General features: G+C 44.8%; 1 protein-coding gene and 1 long non-coding RNA gene across 11 annotated transcripts in view; one reads left to right on the top strand and one right to left on the bottom strand.

Moving 5' to 3' along the window:
• The window catches only part of CLIP1 (CAP-Gly domain containing linker protein 1), a 126,166-nt gene extending 121,420 nt beyond the window's left edge, over positions 1–4,746 (bottom strand). For 5 of the 10 annotated variants that reach the window (XM_042910057.1, XM_042910061.1, XM_042910065.1 and 2 more), the window contains exon 1: positions 4,607–4,746. The gene's annotated coding sequence lies outside the window, so the exon portion shown is untranslated. The remainder of the gene's footprint in view (positions 1–4,606) is intronic. The other 5 variants (XM_042910062.1, XM_042910063.1, XM_042910069.1 and 2 more) reach the window with 3 other exon arrangements.
• LOC122203351 overlaps positions 1–17,679 on the top strand; it is a 37,891-nt gene that overhangs the window by 15,672 nt on the left and 4,540 nt on the right. The window lies entirely within an intron of this gene.

The following is a 17,679-nucleotide window of genomic DNA, read 5'->3' as shown; positions in this document are numbered from 1 at the left end:
TCCAGGAAAAAGCTATATATGCAATGCCAGTTACAAGGCCTCCCAGGGTTGAGCAAAGATCCTGCATACAAATAGCAAAGTATACACACTCACTAGCAAGGCTGAACATCAAGTACTGGTCTGGCCTGCCAGCCATTTAAGGTGCCACAGCCAACAAACTCTGCACATTACTTAAAATACCATCAAGTAGGGGCGCCTGGGTGGCTCAGTCGGTTAAGCATCCGACTTCAGCTCAGGTCACGACCTCACGGTCCGTGAGTTCGACCCCTGCATCGGGCTCTGGGCTGACAGCTCGGAGCCTGGAGCCTGGAGCCTGCTTCCGGTTCTGTGTCTCCCTCTCTCTCTGCCTCTCCCCTGTTCATGCTCTGTCTCTGTCTCAAAAATAAATAAATGTTAAAAAAATAAATAAATAAAATACCATCAAGTAGGGTTCAATTTCTAGCTCTGTACTCACTGGCTGTGTGGCACTTTAGACAAATTAGTAAAATTCTTTGAGCCTCAGTTCCCTCATATTTAACTTTTGCTTCAACAAAACCAATAACATGTTATTATCCTGTATCTTTCACTATTTTAAAGTATTTTAATAAACACATATTTTAAGGACTATAACCTATATAGTCTTAAATTACCTGCCCCCTCCCAAACTCCCACCTCAGGACCTTTGCACTTACTACTCCTCTTCCTACTGTGCCCTTCCCTCAAGGATCTACATTCCCTCACTTCCTCTAGATCTCTAAAGTTACATAGTCAGCCAGGTCTCCTCTTGCCATCCTATCTAAAATTTCCATTACCCTAACTCTTGTCCCCAAACTGCATATTTCCCCTTCCCTGACTTTTTTTTTTCTTACCATGTGTCACTGTCCAGCATACATTTTATTAATATGGTTATCGTATGCCTCCCTTACTTGAAGGGGGGATTCCAAGAGAGCAAAGATTTCAGGTTTATCCACTGCTATATCATCAGCACTCAGGACGGCACACAGCAGTGCTCAATAAATATCTGTTGAGTGAATACCAAATGAGACTTAATACAGCCCACAGATAGGTACTCCAGAGCCCCACCTGCTGCCTTTGGGGAGAATATCACAACACTTCAAAAATACTGTAAAGAACTATAGGCCCGTCACAACTAATCAACACCACTGTCCATTCTTTCTATCTGAAAAACACACTCAACCCCACACCTCATTTGTACAAGGAAATTAAGAAACTGAAAACTGGGATAAAATAGAAAAATGGAAAGTAGTATGGTTAAAGTATAAAATTTCCTTTCAATGTTAAGAAATATTAAGCCATCTCCACGTAACTTTACCACACTACCCTCTGCTTTTTTCTTGAGCTTTGACTCCTATAAAACCAATCTTAACAACCTATGAACCTCCTATTTGCTATCAACTAAGTAATATTTACCAAACACAGGATTCTGCAAAATCCTGCAGAGGATCCTATGAACTGAAATACAAGGGGGTGCCCAACTGGCTCAGTCAGTAGAGTATGCAACTCTTTTATTTATTTAATAATTTAAGCAAGTTTTTTTTAAATGGTTGTTTATTTTTGAAAGAGAGTGAGAGAGTACAAGCAGGCGGGGGGGGTGGGGGCGGTGGGCAGAGAGAGAGGGAGACAGAATCTGAAGCAGGCTCCAGGCTCTGAGCTGTTAGCACAGTGCCTGACGTGGGGCCCGAACCCAAGAACAGTGAGATCATGACCTGAGCCAAAGTCAGATGAACTTGGACCGAGCTACCCAGCTGCCCCAGTAGAGCATGCAACCCTCGATCTCTGGGTTGTGGGTTTGAGCCCCACACTGAGTGTATAGATTACTTAAAAAAAAAAAAATCTTAAAAAATAAAATAGCCCCACATGGGGCTCTGCACTGACAACGGGGAGCCTGCTTGGATTCTCTCTCTCCCCCTCTCTGTCACTCCCCCATTCACTCTCTCTATATCAAAACAAATAAACTTAAAAAAAAAATAAGAATAGGGATCCCTGGATGGCTCAGTCAGTCAAGCGTCTGATTTCGGCTCAGGTCATGATCTGACAGCTCAGAGCCTGGAGCCTGCTTTGGTTTCTGCGTATCCCTCTCTCTCTCTGCCTCTCCTCTGCTCGCTCTCTTTGTGTGTGTGTGTGTTTCTCTCTCAAAAATAAACATTAAAAAATTTTTAAATAAATAAAATATAAAGTGAAAAATAAAGTGGAAGGTCCTTACCACATACATTTCCAGAATGAAAAAAAAAAAAAAAAAAAAAAAATATATATATATATATATATATATATATACATATAGCCAGAAATAAATCTACAAATAATGACACCAGGCAGCCAATAAGTGATAAATTCAAAGATGCCTGCCTCTGTATGGAGCACAAGAGGACCAGTTCATCTCTAATTAACCATCTACTGGGTTTACAATCCCAACAGAGACAGTACTTAAAAAGCAAGGGTCAAGGGGGGTGCCTGGGTGGCTCTGTCGGTTAAGCGTTCAACTCTTGATTTTGGCTCAGGTCACGATCTCACGATTCATGGGATTGAGCCCCAAGCTGGCTCTGAGCTAACAGCGGGGAGCCTGTTTAGGATTCTCTCTCTCCCTCCCTCTCTCTGCCTCTATTTCACTCGCACTAAGTGGGGAAACATATTTAAAAAAAAAAGGGGGGGGTCAAACATTACTGAGTTACGTTCATGTGAATTTATGCAGGGGTCACATGGGATGCAAGAGACTAAATGTTAGACCCTGGGTAAAAAAAAATGTTTTAAATATAAGAAGGACACCAAATTCTAAACTCCTAAGGAACAGAAGCCAGATCGGCTTATGTTGTGCTTAAGCACAAGCAGAAGCTTAAGCAATTCTTGGAAAGGTAGGGAAGGGCACGATCTTTATCTGCAGACAATACCTACTTGAGGGTCCCACCCAGTTTCGGTTTTCACTCCTTTGAATAAGGGGGCCTAAGATATACTTTACCACATTCTCTGAACCTCAAAAACCCAGCACCAGCCTTGTCCTAGCAATCACCTACTTCCTTTGCTTTAATAAAAGCCAGCCTTTTTCCTGGCCAGAGATTCACTACACGAATCTAATAACTAAGCACCTGGAGTCAATACCTGAGCTCAAATCCTGACACCACCACTGATTAGCTGTATGACCCTGGGCAAGGGACTTGACCTTTCCTTGCCTCTTCTGTAAAATGGGGATAATGATAGCACCTTCATTGAGTTAGGATGATTAAGAAGATAAAACATAAAAGACTTGCCCAGAGCCCGACGGAAGGAAGCCCTCAATAAATGTTAATTGTTATTATTTCCGGAGGGAAAAAAAAATGCCCCAAGGCTGAGAAGAAACATAACTGAGGATTCTGGCAAAAGGTCATCATTAAACCCAAAAGTCAAACACATTTGTTGGCCTAACTTGTGGATACCACAGGTTATAGTAATAATGAAATAGTAACACGAACCAGAATCATAACCACAACAGCAGGAACATTAATACTGAGCTCCTACTGGCCGGGCACTGTCCTAACCCTAAAACAGGAAGAAGGCAAGGTTGCTTAAAAAAAAAAAAAAAAAAAAAAAAAAAAATTTAATTTTCTCCACCCTCCTTTTTAAATACGGTAATTGGCCGCCAAGTTTTTGCTAAAAACAGGCAGGTAGAAGATTACAGACTTGACGTGTAATTTCTTCATACCAAAGAGGTGGGGCTGTGAAGGGAGGAGGGGGTGGTGCTCGGCTCCTGCCAGATGGAAAAGCCACACGAAGTGGAGAAACAGCCGAGTTCGGGGTTTATCCCCAATTCAAAATCGCATTTTTGAAGCACAGGACCTCCGAAGTAGGAGGCATCAGGAGGCTGTGCTTTTAAAATAACCTCTAAACAAGTGTCATCTGTCTTCCGAGCGAATCCCCTGCGGAGGGAGAAGGCTCCGCTTACGCGGCAGTGGTGTTATTTCAGAAATCCCGGTCACCTCTTGTCATCCACCTTCTCCAACAATCAGTCCCACCTAGGGGAGGCGGGGTGGGGGGACAAAAGCCATAGCCAGCCAGGCCCGAGGCCAGCCGGGCCAGCCCGCCGGCCGGCGCACGCACGGAGGCCACGGCCAGGGTGCCCTCCATTCCGGCTCGCGGGCACCCGGTGGCAGGGCCCGAGGAACGCTCGGGAGACCGGCGGCAGCGCCCGGGGGCAACAGGTCCCCCCGGGGCTCGGCCTCCCGGGGGGTCCGGGCCGCCCCAACGCCCACCCCCACCCCCAGGGCCGAGGGGAGCGGAGCGGGGTGCCCGGGAGGGAGCGGCGCCCGGGGCGGCGCAGGGGCAAGGACTCCAAGCTCCATCTTGAGGCGGACGGAGGAAGGGAAGGCCGGGCTCGGCGCTGACAGGGCCGGCCACTTTTCCGGCTCCGGTGGGGGGCCCCCCGGGGCCCCCCGCTGGCCTCCAGGGCCACCCGCTTGGGACTCCTCGGATCTCCCCTCGGGAGCGGCCCCGCGAGGGGCACTCGGGGCCCTCCCGGACGCCGGGCCCGGCCCCTCACTGCCCGGCCCGGAGGACGGGAGCGGGCCCGGCCCGGCGCGAGGGGAAGGGGAAGAGGGCACCGGGGAAGGGGAGAGGGCCCGCGCCTCGCCCCGCTCACCGCCGTCTCGGTCGCCGCCAGTCGTCGCCACCTGCCCCACTGCAGCAGCAGCAGCAGCAGCAGCAGCCGCGCGGCCGCCGCCTCCCGGCTCCTCGGCTCGGGGCGGGGGAGAGCGTGACGCGCCGCCGCCGCCGCCGCCGCCGCCGCCGCGGGGCCGGGCAGGCGCGTGCCGCCAGGAGAAGACGCGGCCGCGGCTCCTCCCCGCGCGCTCGGCCGCCGCGCCCGCCCCCGGCCCGGCCCCGCGCCGCGAGCCCCGCGCGCCCCTCCCCCTCCGCCCCCGACCCCGGCCTGAGCCCCGCACCGCCGCCCCTTTGTCTGCACCCGCCGCTGCCGGGGAGCCGATCTCCAGCCGCCCGCCGTCCGGCCCCCAGACTCTATTGAGGACCGGAATGGGAGGAAGGTGTGAAGGAAGACCCAGAGGCCTGGGGCTTCTGGTCATCTCGGTTAGTTGCGCGTTTTCTGAAAAGTGTGCCCAGAATTGGCAAGTCACACCCGAGAGCTCTGTTCAGTGCTGACCGCAGCCTGCTAGCGTGGGGCTGATTGATTCTTTTTCTTTTTCTTTTCTTGTATCTATCTCACCAGACCCAGGGTAAGAAATCCTTGGAAATAAGCTAGGAGGAGCTGCCCACCGCAGGTGAAGTTTAGGGAGTGTCTTCTCTGCCCTCCGCTCCCTCCGGGGAAGGCCCCAGGGTGCGGAATCCCTGGAAAAAACTGAAAGGAGCTGCCTACAACAACTGAAGCTTGAGAAGGACCATCTCTGCACTCTCCTTTCCTCCAGGGAAAGACCGAGTGTTAAAAATCCCTTGAAACAAGCCCAGCACTTGCTCCATTCGTTTGAGAAAAGCCTCTTTTATTCGCCCCAGCCGCTTGGACGAAAGCCCTGGTTACTGTCCCGTCCTCCCTCCTCCCCGCAGGGATCTCCTTTAAAAGCTTTTGAAAGGGACTGGAGAGGAGGCAGCAACAGCCTGCTCAGGGCTGCTGCAGCAGAGGGCGGCCAGCATTTCACTCTCATGGACCATGGCAACCCCAGAAGCTTTGTGGCTCCTGGGAGGAATTCGCAGCTGTCAGGGAAGCCCAGGGTTTTGCAGCGACTCAGGGGTGGATAAGGGGCCCAGGGCCCCCTCCTCCCCGCGGTAGAAAAGAATAATCAGGAGGGCGACCTCTTGGCTGACCTTTATTCAAAGCACTGTTCAGCTGGACCAACAGGCTCGCCCAGAGCAAAGGGAGGGAACCACACTGGAATTGCTGGAAGTTCTGGACAAAGTGAATTTACCTGCTGCCCCTGCCCCTCGATTCACGTTTTGAATAACAAAATTTATATTTCTTAATTCAACACTGCCCTCCTTTGCAAGCGTCGAGGTCAAAGTGGTGGGGGCACGCCTGAAATCCAGTATCCATATTCCTAATCTGAAAGGCTCACCTCACCCCCTCATCTGAAGGCTTTTCAGCTGTAATAAGCAACCTATATAATCATAGATGCCATAGAATGAGGTCATTGTTAATGGTGAGGTGCAACTATAATCACTTCTGTTTGTCTCTTTACTCATTCTACTGAGCCTGTCTTTATTTTAAAACGCTGATATTTTGTTCCTTATAGATATTTTTGCATTAATCTCTATTTTTTAATACTGCATTAACATGTTATTTCTCTAAACTAGTGAGTTCAGTGCCCCTTAAATTTTGTGACCAAGGCCTACCCCCAGCCCTGCCACCTGAACACTGACTGCTCTGTCCCACAGAGTGACGGTGTTAAGACTAAAGAACATGCTCAGGCCTACCTCAAAATAAACATTTACGTTATTCCATTTTTAGATTTAGCCACTGACCCTTTTTAAATGCACATCTTTTGTTAAAGTTTTAGAACAGCTCAATAGACAAGACTTTGGAAGATGGAGGGAAGCAGCAGAAGTAGAAAGCCTGGAAGGGTCTCCCAGATCTTCCTTTTACAAAGTGGGGAAGTTGGGGCACCCGGAGGGCTCACCTGGTGGAGGATGTGACTCTTGATCTCAGGGTTATGGGTTCAGGCCTCATGTTGGGTGTAAAGATTACTTAAAAATAAAAAAAAAAATTTTGGTAATATTTATTTTTGAAAGAGACAGAGTAGAGCAGGGGAAGGGCAGAGAGAGAGGGAGACAGAATCTGAAGCAGGCTCCAGGCAATGAGTGGTCAGCACAGAGCCCAATGCAGGGCTTGAATTCATGAACCATGAGATCATGACCTGAGCGGAAGTCGGATGCTTAACCCACTGAACCACCCAGGCGCCCCCTTAAAAATAAAATCTTAAAAAAATAATAATAATAATGTTTTCTGGGGAAGATGAGGTGGGAAGGTGGGCAGAACAATGTTGCTTTTCATTATAAACTCTCCTATGCTTTATTTTTTAAAACCGTGTGCATGCATTTCTCTGATTCCCCCCCCCCACACACAAAAAAATTTAAGATCCTCAACTAAAATGAGTAAGGAATATTCTCTATAAAGTGATAGATGTTTGTGGTTTGTTTCTACACAGCTCTTTAGCATTAATTCTTTTTGTGCTAGTTTTCCACAGTACTGCAGCTTTATTATTTTATTACCTGTCTTACTGAGCCTCTACTGGAATGTAAGTTCCAAGAGAGCAAGGATTTGTTGACTCTTATGTATTGCTCTCGCTGCATCCCCAGAATAACACTTGGTTATTAAAAAAGATGGAGTGCTAAGACTTCAGGTTCTAAATAACTGGGGAATTTTCTGCTGTGTTTTCTCCTTTTTTTTAAAGGGGAGCCTGAGTGGCTCAGTCGGTTAAGCATCTGACTTCGGCTCAGGTCAAGATCTCATGGTTCGTGGGTTTGAGCCCTGCATCAAGGTCTGTGCTGACAGCTCAGAGCCTGGAGCCCGCTTCGGATTCTGTGTCTCCCTCTCTCTCTGCCCCTCCCTGACTCGTGCTCTCTCTCTCTCTCAAAAATAAACATTTAAAGAAATTTAATAATTCATTGCTATTTAGAAATATTTTAAATCTCAAAAAAAATTTTTTTTAAGAAATAGTTTTTCCCGCCATTCAAAAACAACACACACTATAAAATAGTGGTTGGAGAGTCCTTTGTAAATTGCTATAAAGATGTGAGGATTTATAGAGCTTCTGAAATAGAAAATGAAACAAAGTCCGTCAAAACAAAAACATCCCTTAAAAGTAAATTTTCTTTCTCTTTCTCTTTTTTCTTTTCTTTAAGTTCCTGGACCATGATAGATAATTAAATAATAATAATTAAATTATATACTTAGATAATAATTTAAAATGTAACTCATAAGAGATAGTCCATGATTAAAATAATCTTTATTTTAATGATCTAAATAATCTTTATTTAAATGAAAATAATCATTTTCACTCTGTTATTTTTTAAATTACATCTAGTTTTATTAGTGTTATTTCAGAAACCAGAGTCAAATTAGTTTCATTCATCCAAAAAATATTTACTGAACCCCTACTGTGTCCCAAGCACCGTTCCAGGTTTGGGAAGGGACAGCAGAGAAGTCCTGTCCTCCAGCCTTGACTTTTACTGCTATCTGGTTTGCTAAGTCAAGGTGTAGTAATCACTGTTCCATGAATTCGCTGGCTTTATGCCCACAGTGGATATAATGCACCAGTCCATGCCTTTTGTCAATTTCATTCAGCTCTGCTAAAAATTTAGAGAGAAAATTACAAAATGAGCCACGAGAAAAATATTTAAGTTAACTTTAATGTTTAAGGAAATATTTACATTCCCATGCAAAGGTAAGGACCTATGGCTGGTTTGTTTAATGAGAAAGTGACTATCCCATATATATATACTGAATCATTATGCTGTGCACCTGAAAAGAATATAATGTTATATGTCAACAACAGCTCAAAGGCGGCGGGGGGGGGGGGGGGGGGGGGGGGGGGGGTGTGGATATACTAATCCGGAGCAAAACAGTCTTCAACATCAAAGAAAGGACACAGAAAAGAAATCCCACAATATATGATGAAGCAGACACACACTATTTGGGGCCAAAAAGTAATTTTATCACTGAATCAATGAAGACTGTATGGGGGCATCTGGCTGGCTCAGTCCATAGAGCATATGACTCTTGATCTCAGGGTCATGAGCTTCTAGCCTCACATTGGGGGTGGAGATAAATTAAAAAAAAAAAAAAAAAAAAAAAGACTGCTATACCTACTTTATACAAAGAACACTGACAGGGGGCACCTAGCTGGCTCAGCTGGTAGAGCATGCAATTTTTGGATCTCAGGGTTGTAAGTTCAAACCCCACTTTGGGTGTAGAGATTACTTAAAAAGATCGAAAGAAAGAAAGAAAGAAAAGGAAGAAAGAAAGCTGATGAAAGAAAGAGAAAGAAAGAAAAAGAAAGAAAAAAGAAAAGAAAGAAAGAAAGAAAGCTGATGATAGTGGTTCCATGGAATTTTTCAAAAAGCGAAATGCAAGAATGACAAGCTAAATTTAAATTCCTGTCATCACTTCTCAAAGGGAGCCATCTTGTGACAACAAAAGCTGTATTGTACACGTCGAGTTAACAAAGAACAATATCAGTAGGGCGCCACACATCATGATGTAAACTGTATTTAAGGCCTTCTAAATAGACTGGTGCTTTGAGTGCATGTAGTTTCATGATGAGGGGGTTGAATAAGATGACGTATAAAGTTCCTACCACAAACATTTTTAAGATTCTATGACTTTTCTCCAGTAAAGCAAAACATTTGTGAAATCGGTGGTTGATGCAGCCGTTCAAACCTAATTCAGTAAATATTTGTTGAGTGCATGAAAAGCTGCTCCTATCTCCAGCAAAAATCAAGCACACTCAAACAAATACATGTACACCCATGTTCACAGCAGCACTATTCACAGCAGCCAAAAGGTAGAAACAAGCCAAATGTCCATCAGCGGATGAATAGGTCAACAAAGTATGGTACATAAATACAATGAAATATTGCCCAGCCAAAAGAAAAAATAATAAACTACTGACCCATGCTACAATCTGGATGAACCTTGAAAGTATGATGCTAAGGGAAAGAAGCCAGACAAAAAGGCACATATTGTGCCTCTGTTTATATGAACTATCGGGAATAGGTCAACACATAGAAATAGAAAGTAGGTAGTGGTTGCCAGAGGCCGAGGCACCAGCTTAATGGGTGCGATCTCCTTTTGGAGTGATGTAAATGTTTGAAACTAGATAGCGTTGGTGGTCGCACAACATTGTGAATGTACTAGATGCTACGGAGTTGTAGGCTCTAAAATGGTTAATTTTACGGGGCACATGGTCGGCAAAAGCATCGTTGGTTAAGCGTCCGACTTCAGCTCAGGTCCTGATCTCACGGCTCATGAGTTCGAGCCCCATGTCGGGCTCTATGCTGACAGCTTGGAGCCTGGCGCCTGCTTGGGATTCTGTGTCTCCCGCTCTCTGCCCCTCCCCCACTCACACTCTGTCTCTCTCTCCCTCAAGAATAAACATTTAAAAGAATATTTAATAAAAACAAAATGGTTAATTTTATGCTATGTGAATATTATTTCAACAAAATAAATAATAAATTAATAACTATTGTCCTTTTTAAAGTTCATTTATTAAAAAAATTTTTTTTATTAGTTTTCTTTATTTTTGAGAGGCAGTCCTTCTCAACTCTAATATTCTATTATTTTACAGACCCAGCTCTTCCTTATGTGTTCAGTCCTGACCACAGCCATATTGGGTCTGAAGTCTTAACAAAAAAGACCAAAATTGAATTTGGACTGTAAATCTAATGGAGGGTGCATAGGGCATTGCCAGCCCCCGCCCGGACTTGCATTCAAATAAAACGGCTCACTCTCACTGAGACAGCTTCTAAAATGAAAGGCTCAAAACAAAATAGGCACTATCTAGTACTATCCTCAATCCTATGACCTGGAGACACCAGATCGTCCTTAAGTGATTTCAACTACAATGTTAATAGCAGATTAAAACTAGTTTATTTAACTCTGTAGTAGTATATTAACCTCCCTGACTTCATGCCTCACGGGCTACCTGAGGATAAGTGGGTGTGTTTTTCTGGGTATATGTTTGTTTCTTGTGAACAGGTCAGTTGGATACACTTGGGATACTCTTAATGGTTGTCAATGGGACAGTTATCAGGTCTTCCTGGAGGAAATAGTTTCAACAACAAAAAAGAAGAGGCAAAACTGTGTGTATAATATGCCATTTTTAATTTTTTTTTTTTTTTTTTTTTTTTTTTTGAGAGAGAGAGAGACAGACGGTTAATGGGAGAAGGACAGAGAGAGAGGGAGACACAGAATCCAAAGTGGGCTGCAGGCTCTGAGCTGTCAGTGCAGAGCCCGACGCAGGGCTTGAACTCGGGACTGGCGAGATCGTGACTTAGGTCAAAGATGGACACTTAGGGGCGCCTGGGTGGCGCAGTCGGTTAAGCGTCCGACTTCAGCCAGGTCACGATCTCGCAGTCCGTGAGTTCGAGCCCCGCGTCAGGCTCTGGGCTGATGGCTCGGAGCCTGGAGCCTGTTTCCGATTCTGTGACTCCCTCTCTCTCTGCCCCTCCCCCGTTCATGCTCTGTCTCTCTCTGTCCCAAAAATAAAATAAAAAACGTTGAAAAAAAAAAAAATTTAAAAAAAGATGGACACTTAACTGGCTAAGCCACCCAGGCGCGCCCATGCTTTTCTTGTCTTTTGTCATACCTGAGCTTGAGCCTAGACAGCCTAAGGCATCCACTTGCAGTGACTGAGATGGGAGCGAGTCTAAGTTGGGTTGTTACCTGAGAAGAGCAAAGAAAAAGAAGGAATTTAATATTCAGGTTTTGACCTTTATTGAGAGGTAATTCGTTTACCCTACAATTCACCCATTGAAAGCATATAATTCAACGGTTTTTAGTATATTACGTTATTACTTTTTTAATTGTGGTAAAAAAAACATATAACAAGAATTTGCCATTTTAACCATTTTTAAGTGTATGACTCGGGGACATTAGTTGCAGTCACCATGTTGTGCAACCCGAAACAGAATTTTGCAGAGAAGAATGGCTTGATATTCCAGCATTGTCAAGTGAGAAAGGCTTATCAAAAACTCCTTTACCTCCCATGTGTCGTACCAAGGGCCTGGCAGACTTTCGACTTTCTGCTGTGTTGCACAGAAAAAACCCTGGTCTGGCATTAAGGCTTAGCCAGGAGGCTGGAGATGGGAAGAAAGGGGTTGTGGCAGAGAAGAACTAAGAGAGAATGTTGTACTTCAGGCCTGGGAGTTGATGAGGACGAAATGAAGAAGAGAGTCAGGGGAGGACGGCAGATCCACAGGTTGACATCTAGGGCAAAGAAGAGAAGCCTTTGTCCCCAGTCTACATTTAAGAGTCTGGAAGAAACCCCGTAGGCAGCGTGGTAGTTCCACGCCAACATTGTTAGGAAGATGGCCGCCAAGGTCAGGCACGAGGAAGATCCGGTTTGCGCTTCTGGGCCTCCCTGGGACGCTCGGTGGCGTGAATGGCTGGTTGCGTGTGTGTGTGCCTGCTCTGGGAGCCACTGTGGCAGCATCGCAGCGTGGCAGAGGCTCAGAGGTGCCTGCTGTGTGGGTGGGGGGAGGGGAGGCTGAGTCAGCGGGAGGAGGCACGGAGTCCTAACTGAGCCAAGAAAGAGCATATGTGAGTTGCAGACTCCAAGCACACACTTGGACACAGAACCAGGACAGCCACCCGCCCAAGAACTCAGCTGTGGCTGACATTGCCGAATGCCTCCCCAACATCCCTTAGCCCTTTTTTTTTTTTTTACCTAATAAACCCTGATTATATTTGACATGGCAATGTGCCCAAGAATTTATGCTCACTTACTCAGACTTTCCCTAAGAAAGTCAGCTAGAGGCACTTCTGGGAAAGCTTTTCCTTCCCTGTGAAATGGAGACAAACACAGATGTGCTATCTGGAGCCAAAGCAGCTATGTTGTTACCCCGAGGTAATTAATGAGCATGAAGACAAAACCCAACAGGCCAAGGTGGCCAAACAGAAAGACTGAAAAATTCCTCTCTTGGGAAGACACCTATTCATCAGGGGCAAATATTTGATAAGAACCAAAACAGCTATTTAGAACAATAAAATAAATATTCAAGGGCTAACAGACGGGTTGAAAAGGAACTTTATGAAGAAACTAGAAATGGTTACTGAGGATTTTCATTGCTTTTCTGTATGTTGTGTGTAACTGTATCTTACTCCAAATTCTTCATAAAACGTACACCACTTGTTAATGCTTTGTGAATTTGAAATTTGCTTTTGGGGGGCACCTCGGTGGCTCAGTCAGTTAAGCGTCCGATTTCGGCTCAGGTCAGGACCTCGTGGTTAGTGAGTTCGAGCCCGGCGTCGGGCTCTGTGCTGACAGCTCAGAACCTGGAGCCCGCTTCGGATTCTGTGTCTCCCTCTGTCTCTGCCTCTCCCCTACTCGCATTCTGTTTGTCTTTCTGTCTCAAAAATGAATAAACGTTAAAAAAAAAATTTGCTTTTGGGAGATGCCACATAGATCTGAGTCCTGCTCCAAGGTAAACATGGTTCGGGAGAGACACAAAGCTGCTTCTAGGGGCGCCTGGGTGGCTCAGTCGGTTAAGCGTCCGACTTCAGCTCAGGTCATGATCTCACGGTCCGTGAGTTCGAGCCCCGCGTCGGGCTCTGGGCTGATGGCTCAGAGCCTGGAGCCTGATTCCAATTCTGTGTCTCCCTCTCTCTCTGCCCCTCCCCCATCCATGCTCTGTCTCTCTCTGTCTCAAAAATAAATAAACATTAAAAAAAAAAAAACTTTAAAAAAAAAAAAAAAAAAGCTGCTTCTAGGAGTTTTCCCTCAGTGGAGAGTCCTCAAGTGACCCTTGAAGTTTTGTAATGCACATAATCCATCTACAAGCACGTGTAGTATTTTCACATACAAATCATCTCATTGTTCTGAACTTTGCTAGAGAAGGTAGGTTATCGTACCTACCTATCGTAGGTATAAAAATATCATTGATATTTTTAATTGTTTTTAACATTTATTCATTTTTGAGAGATGGAGAGAGAGCATGAGTGGGGGAGGGGCAGAGAGAAATGGAGACACAAAATCCAAAGCAGGCTCCAGGCTCTGAGCTGTCAGCACAGAGCCCGATGAGGGGCTTGAACCCATGGACCACGAGATCATGACCTGAGCTGAAGGCAGGCGCTTAACCGACTAAGCCACCCAGGCACCCCTACCATATTCTTGTTTAACTTTTGGCATACCTGGGTAGGTCTCAGATTGAACATTAATGCCAACCATATGAATTATATACTTTTTCTCCAGTATCTTCAACCTATTTTTCTCTACCGACTCCTTGTTAACATGTAAATATATTCAAGCTCCTTTATCTTAAAAACAAAGTGAGGGGTGCCTGGGTGGCTCAGTCGGTTAAGCGTCTGATTTCAGCTCAGGTCATGATCTCACAGTTTGTGAGTTCAAGCCCCAAGATGGGCTCCATGCTGACAGCTCAGAGCCTGGAACCTGCTTCACATTGTGTGTCCCCCTCTCTCTCTCTCCCTCTCTCTCTCTGCCCCTCCTCCACTCATGATGTCTCTGTCTCTCTCTCTCTCTCAAAAATAAATAAACATTAAAAAAAACAAAAAAACAAAAAACAAAGTGAAACAGAACAAGACTCTCCTTCAACACATCTGCACTTTCCCAGCCAAGTTTCTTGAACAAGCTTTCTATGTCTGATGTCCCTGTTTCCCCATTGCAATCTGGCTTTTGCCCACATTGCTTAGAAGTTGTTACTGCCAATATCATCGATGACCACTGGGTCATTTAGCGAACCAAGTGACGTGGCTATTACTGATGACTCCGGCAATAGGAGTTTCAGCTGAGCAGTGGAGGCAAGAATTTCACCTACTTGATCTATTAGCAGCATCTTCACCGTTGGCTATTCCCTCTGTGGTATATTGCAAAAAGCAGCTACAATTATTCATGCCAAAATCCATTGGAAGAGCTACCTAGATAACCTGTAACTGGCTGCAGTTAGGGACTGTCAGGGAGCCCAGCTGAGACCAGAAGAACTACCCAAATAAGCACCGACTAAATTTCCAATCTACGGAATTATGAGCTAAATAAATAGTTGCAGTTTTAATCCCCTGTCTTGAGATGGATTGTTACTTAGCAATAGCTAACTGATACATCCTCCTTTCATATCTGCTTCTCATCCTGTGTCTCCTACAGTATCACACCCTTCTTGTTTTCTTCCTTCTTTACTGGCTATTCCTCCTCGATCTCTTTTTCAAGACTCTCTCTACCTACTCCTTAATATTAATGTGCCTCAGGGATCTGTTCAGTTCCCTCTTCTCTTGCCACCCATTTTTTTCTCTGTATAATCCCACCAATTTACTTATTTTCAATTACTATCTCTGTACAAACAATTGCCAGATCCACATCTCCAGCCCTTAATTCTTGAATTTCAAATTGGTATGTACAAATGGATGTTGGAGGGGCACCTGGGTGGCTCAATCGGTTAGGCCTCTCTGACTCTTGATTTCAGCTCAGGTCATGATCTCACAGCTCCTGACCTTGAGATTATTAAATATTAAAATATTAACAAAATATTAAAATATGAAATATTTTTAAAACAACCAAATGGATGTTGGATATCTCCACTTCAATTTATTCAGTAAATATTTATTGTGTCATAGACACAAATTACACATATTCAGGACAGAACTCCTAACTCCTCCCATACCTACTTAATTCCTTAATTCCTACCCATGTGCAAGCAGGTCAAATTCTTGCAGTTAATCACCAAGTTCTGTCAATTCTATCATATTTGTTGTAAATCCATCTATACCTCTCTCCCCTTCCTGCCACTGGAGTCTAGACCACCATTATTATGGGACAGTTGCAATGCAAAAAGTAATGTCCTTCCTTCTGGATAACAGCAACATTTGATTGTTGGTCTTCCTGACTCATGTTATTGACTTTCAATCCCTTATCTGCCTTGTTATCAGAGAGACCTTTTTGTAAGGCAGAGGTGACAGGGGCATCTGGGTGGCTCAGTCAGTTAAGCGTCCAACTTCGGCTCAGGTCATGATCTTGCAATTCACAAGTTCAAGCCCTGTGTTGGGCTCTGTGCTGACAGCTCGGAGCTTGGCTCCTGCTTCAGATTTTGTGTCTCCCTCTCTCTCTGCCCCTCCCCCACTTGCACTCTGTCTCTCTCTCTCTCTCTCTCTCTCTCTCAAAAATAAACATTAAAAAAATTGAAAAAATAAATAAATGAGACTGTTCTGTACTAAATAACTACAAAATATTGATTAAGTAAATTAAAGATTAAATAAATGAAAAGTCCCATATTCACGCATTGGGACACTTAGTATTAAGATGGTGAATCCCCTTGAAGCTTCCCAGATTTAACACAATTCCTATCAAAATCCCAACCAGACTTTTTCAGAAATGGAAGAGTTGATCCTAAAACTCTTATGGAGCCGACGAGGGGCTCGAACTCACGAACTGAGAGATCATGACCTGAGGTGAAGTCGGTCGCTCAACCGACTGAGCCACCCGATGCCCCTCTCGCCACTGCCTCCTTAAATCTTAGGAGAATCATAGAAAAGAGATGAAAATAAGGACAAAGAGAACAGGAGTGGTGCCAACAGGGTACTTTTTTTCCCCTTTCCCTATGGTGTATATTTGGAAGTTGGAAGGCAGATAGAACACCTGCCTTTATTAGAGAAAATAAACCTTAAAGTAACTTCAGAGGGGATACTGATAAGGTGCAGGACCCTGGGAAAGCTGATCACTGGAGACACCGGGTACTGCAAACGATGGGAATGAATTACGGCAGGGCCTCGTGTCACTGGACACTTGTGGCCACTTTAGGACTCTCTTCTTTCTTCCACAGGGTATCTTTTTTAGCCGGGTTTGGGCCTTTGTATTCCTTCCTGAAGTTTCTAAATCCCAACAGGATGATCCGATTGGCTCAGCCTAGGTCGCCAGGCTGTGTTGCAGACGCCGGGGATCCAGGAGAGGGCACAGCGCTGCCTCTTTGGTTCCCTATCGGGAAAAGGGGCCTAGGACCTAGCTCAAGATTCCCCAAGTTGGAATGGTGTTTGGATTCTAGGCAGCCAGAAAGGATAAACGTCTACCTCCCTTTCTAAGAGCAAAACATTTCAGTTCAAAGCAGTCATAAGGACAACTACTGTATTTGAATCAATATCTCATCAGTCAAAATGGTTAGAGTACCATGTCAACCTTCCCCAAATGTTAAGGATGACAGTTGCTTGCCAGGGATTTTCATGTTGTTCCCCTCGGGAAGACATTCCATCACTTAATGAGTTTAATGAGTTTTTTTAAATTTCTTAAATTATCGTTATTCTATCAAAAATCATAAACAGGGATTAGAACCCATCACATCAAATCTTCCATTTTACCGTTTGTCCACAGGGCCCTAGGACCCACAAGTCTTCTCGGCATCCTCGGTCAATTTTCTAAATGTGGTACCACGGTGCTTTTTCCTTTGTAACTATGTGGACACCATAAAAGCAAAAATTAGCACCTTTGGTGGGGAAGTTAATTTTAGTTCAGAATGTTCCTTTTGTCATTATAGAGCAAGGCTTCAGGCTGCTAAAGTTAATTCTCATTTCTGTGTTTATTTCAAGGAGCTTAAGTGCAAAAGAAAATTAGTTTGTATTTTTTTCCATTCTATAATCTTTATATAGTGCTTCTGGTTTGGCAGTACAAATACAAACAAATGATCAACGACCACACATACACACACACACAGGCTTTAATGCTAAATGCATAAAGTCGTAAGACAAATTCTATCTAAGTGATTGATTTACATATGACATCTCCTTCAGAAAACAGCAAATGAAGATGGTCAAATAGTATTGCTCAAGGGGAAGAAAAATACAACCTCTTCCGTGCAGAACTTTCCAGCTACTCATACCTGTAAAAATTTGCCTTAGAAAACTACCTGCCAGGCGGCACCTGAGTGGCTCAGTCGGTAGAGGGTTGAGTGTCTGCTTAGGCTCAGGTCATGATCTTGCGGTTAGTGAGTTAGAGCCCTGCACTGGGCTCCTTGCTGACATCTCAGAGCCTGGAGCCTGCTTCCAGATTCTGTGTC

Source organism: Panthera leo, chromosome D3 (assembly GCF_018350215.1).
Source record: "Panthera leo isolate Ple1 chromosome D3, P.leo_Ple1_pat1.1, whole genome shotgun sequence".
Lineage (NCBI taxonomy): Eukaryota > Metazoa > Chordata > Mammalia > Carnivora > Felidae > Panthera > Panthera leo.
Note: the sequence above shows the minus strand (reverse complement) of the source record. Positions and strands in the feature narration are given on the sequence as shown.